We start from the raw sequence: 17,887 nt of genomic DNA on the forward strand, positions 1-17,887 counted from the left end.
ATTTTAGCTAAGCTTGACTACTTGTATCAATGAGAGAAAATTCACTTTTTCCCTCTGAATTTTAATTTTTTCTTGTTTTTTGTAAAGGGTAAAGTTCTTTTTGTGAATTTTCTAAAGCTGTGTACTAAGCAGTAATCTTTTGACAAATGAGTATTGATGAAATGCAGAGAACAAAAGTAACACAACTTTACTTTGTTAAAATTGTCCTGCTGATCACTTTGTTCATGGCCTCTTTCACATCTCTGTTCCTCAGACTGTAGATCATGGGGTTCAACATGGGGATCACTGTGGTGTAAAACACAGCCACCATCTTCCCCTGCTCCACAGACTCCTCTTTGGGACGTCTGAGATACATGAAAATAAGGGTTCCATAGAACATGACGACAGCTGTCAAATGGGATCCACAGGTGGAGAAGGCCTTGCGCCTCCCTTCCGCTGAGTTCATCCGTACAATGGCAATGAGGATGAACAGGTAAGATAAGATAACTACAGTTAGAGAATATACGAAGTTAATGCCGGCGAGTATGAGCATCGTATATTCTTTTACAAAGGTTCCAGCACAGGCCATTTTGATGAGAGGTGGGTCTGCACAGTAGAAGTGGTTGATCTCAATCTTCCCACAGAAGTACAAGCCATAGGTCCATAATGTTGCTGCCAGACTAACCAGAAAACCATACACATAAGGGAAAGAAATCAGTCGGATACAGACAGTCCTTGACATTTTGCTGCCATAGAGCAAAGGGTCCCCAATGGCCATGTATCTATCAAAGGCCATCACAGCAAGAATAAAAACTTCTACATGGACGAGAGCAATAAAAAAGAAACACTGTACCAAACAGCCAGCATATGAAATCGTTTTTGTCTCTGATAACAGGTTTTCCAGCATTTTAGGAGTGACATTGGAGGAAAACCACACATCAACAAATGACAAATGACTCAAAAAAAAGTACATGGGGCTGCTGAGTTGTGGACTGACCTTAATTAACAGGATCATGCCGATATTACCCACCACGGTGATCACGTAGACCAGCAGGAAAATGACGAACAAGAGAACTTGCCATTCACGACGACTGGTTAGTCCCAAAAGAATAAACTTTGTCACATCTGTGAAGTTGAGCATTTTCTCTGTTCTTGGTCAATATTATTTATAAGCCTCTGTGATAATTAAAATGAAACAAATTTAAAATCAAGTATTTATTACTAATTTATATTTTTTATGTCCCCTTTCAATTTTTACTTTATTAAATATCTATGAATGTGTTATTCCATTCTTTTCAACAAATCATGTCTGAACACTTGCTATGTAACAGTCTCTCTGATAATTATGAATACTAGATGGATAAATACACAACTATAATTACATAACAGTTACACAACTCTAATTACATAACAGTTGTATAAAATGTGATTGAACTAGGCTAGTACTAAAATTTGTAACTGGCCAATTGTCCATTAACTACTTTTTAAATATCCCTTGTTTCTAACACTGGTGTATTTGGTAGTCACACGTTTTTAAAATATTTATGGAGGGTTAGTTTCTCTTTTAAACACATCACAAATATTACTTTATCTCCTTCTAATTTTAACCATATTATAAATGGAAGCTACTTAATCAGATGTATTATCAGCCCTCAGTTCAGTTCAGTCACTCAGCTGTGTCAGACTCTTTGGGACCCCATGGACTGCTGCATGCCAGGCTTCCCTGTCTATCACTAACTCCTGGAGCTTGCTCAAACTCAACTATCAGCCTTAATTACTAGATAAAAAGTTATCCTTAATCTAAGCCTGCTAGTTGTGCTCATTTAAAGAGAGACAACCTGGTCACAATAGTTATCAAAATAAAGAGGCAAACCTCACATTCAAGCATTATGCATATTTCCTAGCTAAGGACTCTTTCATATCTAACATGCAGTTATAATCAACTAGATATCCTCCACAGTTATGTGCTGCAGATTAAGAAATAAGTAAGACAAAGAGATTAATGGTAATCTTTAGAGTTGTATTAATGTAATAAAATACTACAACATCATACCTATTCTGCTGCTGCTGCTGCTGCTAAGTCGCTTCAGTCATGTCTGACTCTGTGCGACCCCATAGACGGCAGCCAATGAGGCTCCCCCGTCCCTGGGATTCTCCAGGCAAGAACACTGGAGTGGGTTGCCATTTCCTTCTCCAATGCATGAAAGTGAAAAGTGAAAATGAAGTCGCTCAGTCGTGTCCGACCCTCAGCTACCCCATGGACTGCAGCCTTCCAGGCTCCTCTGTCCATAGGATTTTCCAGGCAAAAGCACTGGAGTGGGGTGCCATTGTCTTCTCTGTACCTATCCTAGAGATGATGAATTATACAGGAGGATATACATGGGTTATATGCAAACACTAGGCCATTGTGTAGGAGAGACTTGAATCTCTACAGAGTTTGGTGTCTTGGGGAGAGAAGCAAACCCTGTTGTATACTGAAGGAGGATTGTATTTGTCTCAAATGTGTTCAAGGGTCATTTTGAGCTTCCTGTGAACTTACTTGCCAAACAGGAACAGGAAGAAGAAAATCAGATTACAGATTTACCTGTAAACTGACCAAATAATGCTAGTTTATTAAAAAATTTTAAGATAATGTATTAATTTTTGGAAAAAAAATTGAATACCCTGAACAAGAACACTGGATATTTAGTGTTTGGCAATTTCATATTCAAAGATAAATTGATGAAAATAAGTTGTAGAAACCATCATAAATAATAGAGGAAACACAAAGGTGAAGGAGAGGTTTCATCCCTGAAAAGGATTGCAAACGTATCTGCAGGGCACACTGGTATTAAATCAACAGAATGTGCTTGCGGCTGCTAGTGATGTTCACCCGCATGTGTGACTCACCCTGCAGTGTTCAATCTTCGTTCCCTGAGCAGGGATGTAACCTGTGTCCCCTGAATGGGGAGTGTGGTGTATTAACCACAGGACTGCTAGGGATGTCCCCGCACTAATGCATTTTTAAAGGATAAGCAATAGAGAACAGTTTATTTGGCAAGTCAGATCTAACTGTGTGGTATCAAGGATGATCTAGGGAAAAAAAAAAAAGATATGAAAAAACAGTTCAAACCATTCCATCCTAAATGAACTTAATCTCGAACATTCATTGGATGGACTGATGCTGAAGCTGAAGCTGGACACTTAACTTTGGACACAATGCAAAGAGCCGACTCATTGGAAAAGATCCTGATGCTGGGAAAGGTTGAGCACAGGAGGAGAAGGGAACAACAGAGGATGAGAAGGTTAGATAACATCAGTGATTCAATGGACGTGAATTTGAGCAAACTCTCCAAGAGATAGTGGAGGATTGAGGAGCCTGGCATGCTACAGCCATGGGGTCACAAAGAGTTGGACACAACTTAGCAACAGGAAAAACAAGCAGCAACATGGAAAGGTAGTGGTGTTAGTACTTTGCAAAAGCTAAATACCATGAAATTCTGAGTGCTGGTTAGTCTGATAATTGTTACCTTTAGTGAACTCACAGGGAAACTGGAGTGGTCAGATCTGATCTTAGGAGGGATGAGGTTTGGGAAAAAAGTGAAGAGTCTGGGGAACTTAGAAGCGCTTAGATGTTTTTCCTCGCCATCTCCAAGCAAACCTATGGACACAAAACCTCCCATATTGTATTTCTCTGTGTTTCAAATTCAGTTACCTATAAATGTGGATTGTTTTTTCCCCAAGGCCAGGAAAGAGGAAACATTAAGTATTACATTTAAAGAATTCTGTCTCTAAGATTTTTTAATATAAATTTATTTATTTTAATTGGAGGTTAATTACTTTACAATATTGTATTCATTTTGCCATACATCAACATGAATCTGCCACAGGTATACACGTGTTCCCCATCCTGAATCCCCTTCCCTTATTGTGAGATTTTGAATTTTGGTTCCATGACTTAATTTATGAACTTCGGCAATTTTTATTAATATTGTGTTTTGTCTTTATCTATGTTTAACATGATATAATATTAATATACTGTTAAATTTGTTGTGACATGAAAAGAGACATTGCACATCAATATGTAATAAATGCACAAGGCAGAATTATTATTAAATGCACTCCTGTCAATAGTAGCTTCCATCAATAGTTTATAACAGTCAAGTAATCAAACTTCTCCAAAAAATTTCCTATGTCTCTCTCTTTGACAAACATACAAATATACACCTCCAGGCAAGGATAATACATATGGGATAATTAATGTTAATTGATAAATAATAAAAGAAAATAAAAACTAAGGCACAATCCTCCTCTTGCAGCTCTAGATAGATACATTTGTATACCAACCTCAGAATAAAGGGAAGCATTCCCAGTTAAGATGCAGAATTCAAAACAAACTGCTGTATAAGAGATGGCAATAAGCAAAAGAGAAACTGGAAATCCACAAGAGAAATTTCCTTTAAATGCTTGCCTTAGGAAAAAAAAAATGAAGCAATTAAGTTTTCCCTAGAAATTTCCCTAGAAATCTCTGAGGAAGAGTCAGCTCTTGGTTTCCCTACTTTTCATAACAGATTTGAATAATTTTACTTTCCCCCAAATTCAAGTTATTTTGAAAGTGTCCTGGGATCAAATAACATACTTTGTTTGGATTTGCATCACACTCAGCTCTGCAATGATGTCGGTCATCCTGCATAAGCCAAGTCCATGCTCTGGGCTGCTTGGTCTGTGCCACTTGAATTTTCCAGTGAAAGATGAAGTGCGTATTACTCCTTATAACCAAAATTATGGCATATAATATAATGTATGACAAAATTATCTTCAAAATGCATTTTTCAAAGCATGAAGAATGAATCCTTTCCAACTCCCTCATTTTATAAACAAGTAGACCTAGAAACTGAATCACAGCCACAACAAAGCATTTATTACAGTTAGCACATGCCAGACATTATGGTATTTTAATTCTCATAACTACCTCCTGAGGTAATCATTATTATTATCCATTTTCAGACCAAAAAATTAGTCTTAGAGAAGTTCAGTGACTTGGTCAAGGTCACACTTTCAATGAATCAGGGACAATCCTGATTCCAGAGTTGTACTGTTAATCATCCCATTCTATTGTCCAATAAATATTAGTAAGTATTAATAGAGCAAAGCAAAACTCAAGTCCTGCCCTTGAAGAGTGTCATTGCCTCTGTATTACTGATGTATTTTCAGTGTTCTACAACAATGTTATGAACTTGGGAAATAAAAATGTGTTCTTTGTACAGCCTAAAAATTATGGATAGTTTTAATGATGCATGCATTTGAGTTGCCTAGGGATTCATGCCCCCCTCTCAAACTTGTTTCCTTTCTTGGCCAGATCAGGATATTGCACTCATACCTCCTCCCCTTCAGTTGCTTCAACAGTAGCCTATTCCAGCTTATGATCTGTGGAGGACATTGCTGCTTGTCCTCCAAACCCGTTCTTCTTCCATTGCAATAAATTTTGATGAGAGGGCCTTGCTCATGGCCCTGCCCCAGGACCTATAACAACACTGGCCACATGGTACATGTACAAGAAATACTTTTTCAGTAAAGTAAATGGGAAATTATCATGTTTTCAATAGGTGAACTATACAGGTAAGAAAGGCACATATCTGAGTAATACCTAGATACATCTCAGAATAAGATTGAAAAGCTCCACGCTTACAGTGAAGCCATATTTTGGAATTGCAGAGTGCTCACTAAGCATTTGTGAATCAGTGCTGTATGTGGATCTTCAGAGAAAAAGTGCTGTCTTGAGAGAATCCTTGTGCTCCCCAGGGCTAGGAGTCTACTCCCCATAGAAGTCTGGGGACTAGCATCTTAAACAGTAACCTACCTCAGAGCGCAGAATTTTTTTTTCAGTTGCAAATTAACTGTTTATCCCCTCAAATATTTTATTTAGTTTGATTTTTTAAGGCCAGCCTCCATAAGACATGAAATAGCCTCATGGGATTCCTCTGTGTCTTAAGGTACAAACGTGGTTCTCATTGTGAATGACAACCACTCCTTTAACATAGAGAAATCTAGGCAGGGCAACTGCCACAGAGCAAGTCACTGAGTCTTATGATTCTACATCCAGGTCACAAAGATGATGACTTAAGGTGTAGCTATGTGATTCCTGCAAAAACAGCCTTCTCTGTTTCTTTGGGGTTCCCTACATAAAATTAATAATCTCCTCCCCTGAATTTTCTTAGCATTTAGTTCTTGTTGCTTATAGAGTTCTTATTACATTATATCACATGTAAGTGTCTGTTTCAAAACTATGGACAATCTGAGACATGACACAGTGTCTTACTCCTTATTGCATCCTTTATACTCATTTAATACAAAGTGTTTCCCTAGGTCATGTGGGGAGTATCATGTGGAGAATATATAAGGTATATATTCCTATCCTGTTCATTCACATGGGGACACATACCTAGAGACACCCAGAGTATACAATAGATATCCCACATATCCATCTCCACAAATCCCAACCCACATTTCCCCACTCAACTAGCACACACTCCAAAATGCACACGTTCATCCTAGGTGGCAGTGGAACTCAGATTTTGGTTGTGATTCATTTTTTCAGGGGGTTACATCTGTAAGAATTCTTATATATTTTGGATGATGGAATGGACTTCCATTAGAGTATTACATGGGTTTCTACCAGGAAACTTGGAGCCTATTTAGCCTAAGAATACTTTAAATAAAGTCTTAGCTTTGTATTTTCAAATAAAATGGCTAATAGAGTTTCAGGAACCTGTGAGAGAAGAGCTGGAGATTATAACTTCAGTGCCCAAGTACCCAGGACTCCTGAGTTTCTTTGCAGTTATTATGGAGAAAGTGACTCATGTCAACACATTTGTACCATGTGTTGTACAATGCAATATGCATTCTCTCAAGAAAAATGTAAATTTGAAAAGAATAAAATGTGGTGTGTGTGTATGTGTTTCTGTGTGTTTGTCTGTATTAGAGAAGGAGAGAACAAGGAAGAGAGAGCCAGAGAGAGATAAATACAACTTATATTGGAGAGCTTACGTATAATGAGTTTGATACATGTAGAAATGAATGTAACCATAAGATCTACTTTACAAAGCTATCTCAAATATTCAGCAAGTGGCAAAATTGCTGTAAGTTCTGCTAAAGTATCCAGACTCATGGAAGTTATGATCCAGAAAGATCTTGAGATCAGATGCTACAGTCTACAAATACACTGGATGAACACACAAAAATAAGTGACTCAAAGTGTAAGTTGCTCAGTCATGTCCAACTCTTTGCAACCCCATGGACTATACAGTCCATGGAATTCACCAGGCAATAATACTGAATTGGGTAGCCTTTCCCTTCACCAGGGGATCTTCCAATCCAGGGATTGAACCCACGTCTCCCGCATTGCGGGCTGATTCTTTACCAGCTGAGCCTCAACGGAAGTCCAAGAATACTGGAGTTGGTAGCCTATCCCTTCTCCAATGGATCATCCTGACCCATGAATTGAACCAGGGTCTCCTGCCTCGCAGGCAGATTCTTTACCAACTGAGCTATCAGGGACGTGGCTCAATGTTACCCAAAACTTAACTTGAAATTTGCAAAATCAGTAACATTATTTAACATTGACTTTACATCATCATTTTTCATGTAACACTAAACCAACTCTCAAAAGAAAGTAGAGAAAGTGGTACATTTTTGAAAAGAAAAAAAAAAGAGGTAACAAAGGTTATCCAAATCCATTTGCTAATATAGAATTAAAAGGCTTTAATATATATTTTAAAATGTATTCATAATCAGCAACTAATTTGATATATTGAGAGTTTGCAACAAATGATAAACACATGGTCTTACTGCCAAAAGAAATTACTTTTAACTCACTTAGACCTGTGATGGATTCATTTTGATATTTGGCAAAACTAATACAATTATGTAAAGTTTAAAAATAAAATAAAATTAAAAAAAGAAAGTAATATTAACTGTGTAAGATCTTAAAATGTTTAAGGGGTTTAAGTTTTCCAACTCTAGACACAGTAATAGTAATATAATTTAATCAAAATTAGCAACGATAGTATGCAAAGAACTTTAAAATCAGATCAGATCAGTCGCTCAGTCATGTCCAACTCTTTGCGACCCCATGAATTGCAGCACGCCAGGCCTCCCTGTCCATCACCAACTCCCGGAGTTCACTGAGACTCATGTCCATCGAGTCAGTGATGCCATCCAGCTATCTCATCCTCTGTCGTCCCCTTCTCCTCCTGCCCCCAATCCCTCCCAGCATCAGAGTCTTTTCCAATGAGTCAACTCTTCGCATGAGGTGGCCAAATTACTGGAGTTTCAGCTTTAGCATCATTCCTTCCAAAGAAATCCCAGGGCTGATCTCCTTTAGAACGGACTGGTTGGATCTCCTTGCAGTCCAAGGGACTCTGAAGAGTCTTCTCCAACACCACAGTTCAACAGCATCAATTCTTCGGCACTCAGCCTTCTTCACAGTCCAACTCTCACATCCATACATGACCACAGGAAAAACCATAGCCTTGACTAGACGAACCTTTGTTGGCAAAGTAATGTCTCTGCTTTTGAATATGCTATCTAGGTTGGTCATAATTTTCCTTCCAAGGAGTAAGCGTCTTTTAATTTCATGGCTGCAGTCACCATCTGCAGTGATTTTGGAGCCCAGAAAAATAAAGTCTGACACAGTTTCCACTGTTTCCCCATCTATTTCCCATGAAGTGATGGGACCAGATGCCATAATCTTCATTTTCTGAATGTTGAGCTTTAAGCCAACTCTTTCACTCTCCTCTTTCACTTTCATCAAGAGGCTTTTGAGTTCCTCTTCACTTTCTGCCATAAGGGTGGTGTTATCTGCATATCTGAGGTTATTGATATTTCTCCTGGCAATCTTGATTCCAGCTTGTGTTTCTTCCAGTCCAGCGTTTCTCATGATGTACTCTGCACAGAAGTTAAATAAACAGGGTGACAATATAGAGCCTGGACATACTCCTTTTCCTATTTGGAACCAGTCTGTTGTTCCATGTCCAGTTCTAACTGTTGCTTCCTGACCTGCATACAAATTTCTCAAGAGGCAGATCAGGTGGTCTGGTATTCCCATCTCTTGAAGAATTTTCCACAGTTTATTGGGATCCACACAGTCAAAGGCTTTGGTAGAGTCAATAAAGCAGAAATAGATGTTTTTCTGGAACTCTCTTGCTTTTTCCATGATCCAGCGGATGTTGGCAATTTGATCTCTGGTTCCTCTGTCTTTTCTAAAACCAGCTTGAACATCAGGAAGTTCACAGTTCACGAATTGTTGAAGCCTGGCTTGGAGAATTTTGAGCATTACTTTACTAGCGTGTGAGATGAGTGCAATTGTGTGGTAGTTTGAGCATTCTTTGGCATTTCCTTTCTTAGGGATTGGAATGAAAACTGATCTTTTCCAAATTTGCTGGCATATTGAGTGCAGCATTTTTACAGCATCATCTTTCAGGATTTGGAATAGCTCAACTGGAATTCTATCACCTCCACTAACTTTGTTCATAGTGATGCTTTCTAAGGCCCACTTGAGTTCACATTCCAGGATGTCTGGCTCTAGGTCAGTGATCACACCATCGTGATTATCTGGGTTGTGAAGATCTTTTTTGTACAGTTTTTCTGTGTATTCTTGCCATCTCTTCTTAATACCTTCTGCTTCTGTTAGGTCCATACTATTTCTGTCCTTTACTGAGCTCATCTTTGCATGAAATGTTCCGCACTCATGATATACCTATATCTATGTGGAAATGAATTCATATGCATTTCTGCTTTTCCAGAGGTAAATAAAAATATCCACTTGTACAAAGAAGGTTTATTTTCATAGTGCATCAGTATAATTTTATATTGATATCTTTGCAGCTAATTTTGTGATTAAGTATATAAATTAAATGCACAAATGACATTTCAGTAGGTTTGAATTATGTATTTATTTATATTAGAGGACATAGAAACTTTAGAGAAAACCAAATTTTAAAGTTGTTGCCTCATACTTGTATGACAAAATTTCTCTTGAATTATGAGACAAACTAAATTATGTTAATATTATATGTATGGACACACACACACACACACATATATATATCTCATGTCATTGTTAATAGCAAATAGACAACAACAAATTTTTTATTTCTTTCAATGCAAATATTATTTTAAAATATTTTAAATTTTCAAATAATTATTTGGTCAAAAATAGGCAAAATAATCCACAGGAATATTGATTTAATTTTTTAAGTGGAATCTGGAGAACTGTGCTTTCAGTATGAGAAATTCACTAATTCCGCCCACTTTTCAGTGAGAATGAAGACGCTAGCTGGTGTCCATGAGATGTGTGCAGCCTGGTCCCTGTTGGCCTTAGAGTTAGAATATAGAGGTTCTAGGAATCAGTAAAGAGAAACACTTACTCTACTTTGTGTTGTGAACACCAAAAAACTGAAGAAAGATGAAATACAATAAGGTTCCTGTTTTCAAAGCAGAAGTCTCTGAATAGATCCATGTCTCACACTGAAAGTAGCATTAAATATCACGCAAGCTCAAAACCATTAGCAAGGCCACAATTTTTATACACTCAGCCTAGAAAACTAAACAAAATGTTATTTTTCTACACCAAATTAGCCTCTTAATAGGTGCATTGATAAGCCTTTCCTAAACTCACCCACTGCATTTTTGAATAAAAAAAAATAAAGCAAAATCATCTCATTCTAGCTGAGTGTGAATCATTTCAATGACTAGACCTGTGAACTTAGGCTCAAATAACATATTCTATTAATTTATTTACTAAATTTAAGTCATTTGATTACTTATGTAAGCATGAATCTGTCAATCTACTTCTTTCTCTGAATTTTAGTCTTCCTCTTGATTTTCTTTCTATGCACAATGTCTTCAGCTATGTACTGAGCCATGATCTGTTGACACATGAATGAATAGTAGAAGACAGATGTAATACAACTTTATTTTGACTTGTTAAAATTCTTCCAATCACTTTGTTCATGGCCTCTTTCACATCTCTGTTCCTCAGACTGTAGATCATGGGGTTCAACATGGGGATCACCGTGGTGTAAAACACAGCCACCATCTTCCCCTGCTCCACAGACTCCTCTTTGGGACGTCTGAGATACATGAAAATAAGGGTTCCGTAGAATATGACAACAGCTGTCAAATGGGACCCACAGGTGGAAAAGGCCTTGCGCCTACCTTCCGCTGAGTTCATCCGTAGAATGGCAATGAGGATGAACAGGTAAGATAGGATAACTACAATTAGAGAATATGTGAAATCAATGCCAGCTAGTGTGATCATCGTGTATTCTTTGAAACTGGAGCCTATTATACAGAGTGAAGTAAGCCAGAAGGAAAAACATAAATACAGTATACTAACGCATATATATGGAATTTAGAAAGATGGTAACAATAACCCGGTGTACGAGACAGCAAAAGAGACACTGACGTATAGAACAGTCTTATGGACTCTGTGGGAGAGGGAGAGGGTGGGAAGATTTGGGAGAATGGCATTGAAACATGTAAAATATCATGTAAGAAACGAGTTGCCAGTCCAGGTTCGATGCACGATACTGGATGCTTGGAGCTAGTGCACTGGGACGACCCAGAGGGATGGTATGGGGAGGGAGGAGGGAGGAGGGTTCAGGATGGGGAACACATGTATACCTGTGGTGGATTCATTTTGATATTTGGCAAAACTAATACAATTATGTAAAGTTTAAAAATAAAATAAAATTAGAAAAAAAAATAATAAAATGAATAAAGTGAATAGGCATAAAAAAAAAAAAAAAAAGGTTCCAGCACAGGCCATTTTGATGAGAGGTGGGTCTGCACAGTAGAAGTGGTTGATCTCAATTTTCCCACAGAAGTACAAGCCATAGGTCGATAATGTTGATACCAGACTAATCAGAAAACCATACACATAAAGGAAAGAAATCAGTCAGATACAGACAACCCTTGACATTTTGCTGCCATAGAGCAAAGGGTCCCCAATGGTCATGTATCTATCAAAGGCCATCACAACAAGAATAAAAACTTCTACATGGATGAGAGCAATAAAAAGAAACACTGTACCAAACAACCAGCGTATGAAATCGTTTTTGTCTCTGATAACAGGTTTTCCAGCATTTTAGGAGTGACATTGGAGGAAAACCACATATCAACAAATGACAAATGACTCAAAAAAAAGTACATGGGGCTGCTGAGTTGTGGACTGACCTTAATTAACAGGATCATGCCAATATTACCCACCACGGTGATCACATAGACCAGCAGGAAAATGACGAACGAGAGAACTTGCCATTCCCGATGACTGGTTAGTCCCAAAAGAATAAACTCTGTCACATCCGTGAAGTTGAGCATTTTCTCTTCTCTAAGTCAATATTTGATACAAACTTCTATGATAAGTTTTAGTAAATAAATTTAAAATCAGATGTTGATTATTATCAATTTACATTTTATTCATGCTCTCTTTTATTTTAATTAAATAACTATGACTTCATTTTGACAGTCTTTTTTAGCAATTTTTTTCTGAGCACCTGCTGTTTAACAAGCTCCCTGAAGGTGTCTACATTGACAAATATAATACACTGACCCACTTACATAAGAGTTGTACAAAATGTGATTGAAACATGCTATTCCTAAAAATTGTAATTGTCCAAATGTCCAAGTGTGTATGTGTGTGTGTATTCAGTTGTGTCCAACTCTTTAGGACTCCAGGGACTATAGCCCACCAGAGTCTTTCCAGGCAAAAATACTGGAGTAGATTGCCATTTTCTCCTCCAGGGGATCTTCCCAACCCAGGGCTGAACCGGAGTCTCCTGCATTGGCAGGTGGATTCTTTACCACTTAGCCACCAGGGAAGCTCAAGACTATTTCTTAAATATCCCTTGCTTTCAACTGGCATTTTGGTAATTATTCATTTTAAGATATTTATGGAGGGTAAGATTTCTGTTTTTAATGTCACTCAAAAATAATACTTTTTCTCCATTTTAATATAAGCATGTTCTCCAGGATTATGGGCTTCCCTGGTGGCTCAGACAGTATAGTGTCTTCCTGCAATGTGGGAGACCTGGGTTCAATTCCTGGGTCAGGAAGATCCCCTGGAGAAGGAAATGGCAACACACTCCAGTATTCTTGCCTAGAGAAACCCATGGACAGAGGAGCCTGGTGGGCTGCTGTCCATAGGGTCGCATAGAGTTGGACACAACTGAAATGACTTAGCATGCATGCATGCATCCAGTACTCTTTCCTGGAAAATTCCATGGATGGAGGAGCCTGGTGGGCTACAGTCCATGGGGTCGCAAAGAGTCAGACAAGACTGAGCGACTTCACTTTCACTTCCAGGATTATAGAGAAAAACCATTTAATCCAATAAACTGTCAGCCCTAAATATCAGATAAAATTTGTTTTTAATCTAACCTCATACTTGGACTCATTTAAAAAGGGACAAACTGTTCCCAGTAATCTTTGAAATAAAGGGTTAAATCACTTACACACTTTCATATATTGTGTGTATTCCCTGGATAAGGACTCTGACAAACCTAGCATGTAATTATAATCTACTAGATACCCTCCACTGTTATGTTCTGCAGATTCAAAGATAAGACCAGATCAGTGTCACTAGTGAGAAGTGGTAGTAATGTAATTAAACCTTGTAAAATCATGATGTATTCCTACAGTGTTATAATATGGGGATAAAGCAGGGAATGATTGACTCTTCCGTGGAGATCCAGTGGTCTAAGAAAGCTTCTTGGATAGTTACAAATTTATTTTCAAATACAGATTGTATCATATGAACCTCTCCAGGACAGTACTTCACAAAATATTTTCATGAGAAAATACTAGTGCCTTGCATTCTGTTAATAAGTATTATGGAGGAAAATCCACAAGCGTTTATTCATCAAATAATGAGAAATCTTTGTGTCTTATCCTAATTCTTATAATTATGCAACTTACCTCGTAAAATATGCAAAACTGTTTGGGAAAGAATTCTAATACACTTAGTCTAGCTAGCATTTACTTAGCTTTAAATGAGAGAAAGGAGAAAGAGATAGAGGTGACTTTAAGTATATGAAAGGATGTGCATAGGTTTTATGCAATCATGACACCATTGTATACAAGGGACTTGAGTTTCTGCAGATTTGGGGATCCTGGGGGAATAGGGTGGAGGGTGATGCTCTAGAAGCAATCCTTCTGAGATACGAAGGAGAGCCATATTTGTCCTAAATGTGCCACAGTATCATTTTGAGCTGCTTGTGAACCTGCTCAGTCCAAGGGAACCAGAACAAGAAAAATGGAACACAGAACTGTTTGTAAACCACCCAAATAATGCAACTTAATAAAAAGTTTTAAAAATAGTATGTTAGCTTTTGAATAAGATCAATGCCCTCAACCAAAAAAAAAAAAAAGGATTTTTAAAGATTGAGATATTAATGAAAGATATGTTTTAGACACCATCATAAATGATAGAGAAAATACAAAGATGAAGGAGAGATTCTGAATGTGGAAAGAGATTACAAATATGTTAATAGAGCATGTTGATATTGTGTTAACAAAATGTGCCAGGATTTTCCACTTACTTTTAAAACAGCAGAAGAGGAATTTTTATTTGGAATGTCAGATCTCACTGCATCTAACTGTACCAAGGATGATCCAGAAAGATGATATAAAAGATCAGTGTTGTTAGTACCTCACAAAGGCAAAATAGATGAAAATCTGTGTGGTGGTTAGACAGGTAATTGATAGCTCTGAGGAACTCACAGGGAAAATGGAACAGTCAGGTCTGATCTTAGGAATTATGGAGACTGGAAAAAAGAGAAGGATTTGGAGACAGACGGTTTTGCTCACCACCTTCTTCAGGCAAAAATATATACAAAAACTACCCATATTGTATCACCCTGGCTTTCAAATTAAGTTACCAGTAATTGTAGATTATTTTCCCCCAGGACCAGAAAAGAGGAAACATTAAGTATTCCAGTTAGAGAATTCTGTTTCTGTTGTAAAGTGGTTTTGAATTCTGGCCCCCTGACTTATTTTGTGAACTTAGGCAGGCTTTGCTCTTAGTTTGTTTTGTGTTTCATTTTTCTGTGTCTTAAGATGATGTAACAAGTATTAATTAACAGTATTAACTTCATTGTTTGAGAGTATGAAAAGACATATTCAGATCTCTTGCAACCCCATGGATGGTAGCCCACCAGATTCCTCTGTCCATGGGATTCTCCAGGCAAGAATACTGGAGTGAGTTGCCATTTCCTCCTCCAATAATAAATAAGAAGGTGCAATTATTACTGAATGCACTTGTGGAAACTGTAGCTTCATTAATAGCTTTTAATAATCAAATATTCAAATCTAAATATAAAATTTCTGTCTCTGACAAATACACACCTCCATACATGGATAATATAAATGGAATAATTAATGAAGAATATAATAAAATAAAATATATAATGAAAGCTTCATCTTCCAGCTCCAGATAGATGTGTTTGTATACCAACCTCTAAATAGAGCAAAGTATTCCCAGGAAGGATGCAGAATGGGAAAGTGAATGTTTTGTAAGAGATGAGATGATGCCAGGTAGAAAAGAAACTGGAAATCCACAAGAGAAGTTTGCCTTAAATTATTGCCTTATTAAAAAAAAAATTAAGAATCTTCTAGAAATAACCCTGGGGAAAGTATATCTCTAGAGGAAAAGTTGATCACTGAGTTTTTGTTTTGTAACAGATTAGCAAAAAATCCACCTCTCCCATTCAAGTTATTTTGAAAGTATTCTGGGATCAAATAACGTTCTTTGCTTTGGGTTTGCATCACACTAAACTTGGTGATGACGTTCCTCAACATTCATAAGCCCAGCTTGTGTTCTGTGCTTCATGGCTCACAGGACCTTGGCCTCTAGTCCCTTATCATGCCTATGGTCTCATATTCCATTAGTTTTCTCACTGCCCTGGGCTGCAGCCACACTGGCTTCCATTTGTTCTTAAAACTTTCCTTGAACGCTTGCATCTGCCTTTTCCTTAGTTACTCCATCTTCTAAAACACTGCTCCGTAAGGACCTCCATGGCTCATCTCTAAACCACCTTCATGAGATTTTTGTTCAATTATCCTCTTCTCAATGAAATCAACCTTCATTCTCATATCTGAGCCAGAGATCCCCCTTTGCTCCTTTATCTTACAAGATGATTTTTTCCAGATTTTTCTATAACATCACTAATATACTCTAAGATTTATTTATGTATTTTCCTGATGGTTTATGCTTGTTTCACACAAATGGAATATAAGTCTCATGAGATCAAGGATTTCTTTTTCTGTTTTGTTCACTGATAACAAATAACTAAAACAGAGCCTCAAACATAACAGGCACTCAGCTAATATTCGTTGGACAAATAAGTGAATTAATTAATTCAACTGAAGGTTAAAATGCTTAGAAGTAGGCCAAAATAATTATAAATAAGTTTATGTATTTATTATTGGCATTTTAATATGATTAGGGTTAGAGAGACTATTAATTTACTAATGGTAATGTCCTATGAGAATTAGTGTTGGTATCTTGCTTCAGACTGCATGCAAAAACTAAATTGCAAACTATATAAATTAAATATTTAAATATGTGTGTAATGCAATAACTTTTATGTGAATGATTATATAGTTTCTCATAGTACTTAAAATTGCACTAGTTGCATAATTACCTCTGAAATCATATGGCTTTCAAATTGATTAAGTTTCATAATCTAGGGCAAGAATACAGCTAGGTAGGGAAATTAGTTCTGCTGTTGGTAAATTAGGCAGTTTAGAGTTACACACATAAATAGAAGGAGAAAAATAGCATACAAGATTATGTTATTAATGTTGATTATTTTATGTGACAACTAATTTAACCCTGAGGTAAATTCTTAAACAAAATTCCTGGAAAGTATTGATCAAGTTGAATACTCTGGAACATACACATGCACACACATGTGCAAACACACATATAACCTATCTGTATATGTGTAACATATATAACATTTATACATACATATATAATGTTGACGGATAATTTTGTTTCATTTGTGGAAATCATTGTGAGGAAAACTTTATTTTTAAAATTTTCTTATAAAATATTGATAAATAAAAGAAAATGAACAGAATTTGAATATTGACAAGAAAGTTTAAGATTCATTCACAATCAAGCAGCTATCTGTGCCTCAAATTTTTCTCATCTTTCAAAAAAAACATTTTGAAAACCAGGCAACAGTATTGCTAAAAACAAAATTCAGGATATCTGCTATATTGATAATGTGTTCATTTTAAAATCAGATATAAAAGAATCACATTACATATGTATGTACTAGGACTAGCAAGTTTTCTGCTAGTTTCTGCTATCACCAACCCCAAAAATATTTTTTAAAAATAAAACAAAATAAGAGTAAATATATTTTTCTATTTTCCAAAAATTGTCTAAAGATAAGTTGTTGAAATATATTTACAGAAACACATTCCAAACTCCAAATCAACAGTGAGATTATATTACCTTCTGATGGTCATTAAAGGTAAGACACAAATGGGCCTTAAATAGAAACCATATAAGTAAAATATGCTTACATATAAATGAGGTTTATTTAATTATTAGTAAACATTTGAAAAATCCAGACTCATCTAGGATACCGTTGCATTGATTAATACTATTGAATGAGGCTTGTAGCATATTTTGAATAAAATATTCCACAATCAGGGATGTTATCTACAATTGTAACAATGAGATACAGTGGAATAACAGTCAATTTAAGCACCTAAAAATAACAGATATCCCAAACCAATATCTATTTTAGGTGCAAGAAAAGACTATTACACTTTCTCTAAAATCAGAATCTAAACAGGGAACACGTGTATACCTGTGGAGGATTCATGTTGATATATGGCAAAACCAATAAAA

General features: G+C 36.7%; 1 pseudogene; it reads right to left on the reverse strand.

Moving 5' to 3' along the window:
- Nucleotides 1-187: 187 nt before the first annotated feature.
- Nucleotides 188-12,339, reverse strand: LOC133261492 (olfactory receptor 5M3-like; annotated as a pseudogene).
- Nucleotides 12,340-17,887: the final 5,548 nt, after the last annotated feature.

This window comes from Bos javanicus, chromosome 15, assembly GCF_032452875.1.
Source record: "Bos javanicus breed banteng chromosome 15, ARS-OSU_banteng_1.0, whole genome shotgun sequence".
Classification (NCBI taxonomy): Eukaryota; Metazoa; Chordata; class Mammalia; order Artiodactyla; family Bovidae; genus Bos; species Bos javanicus.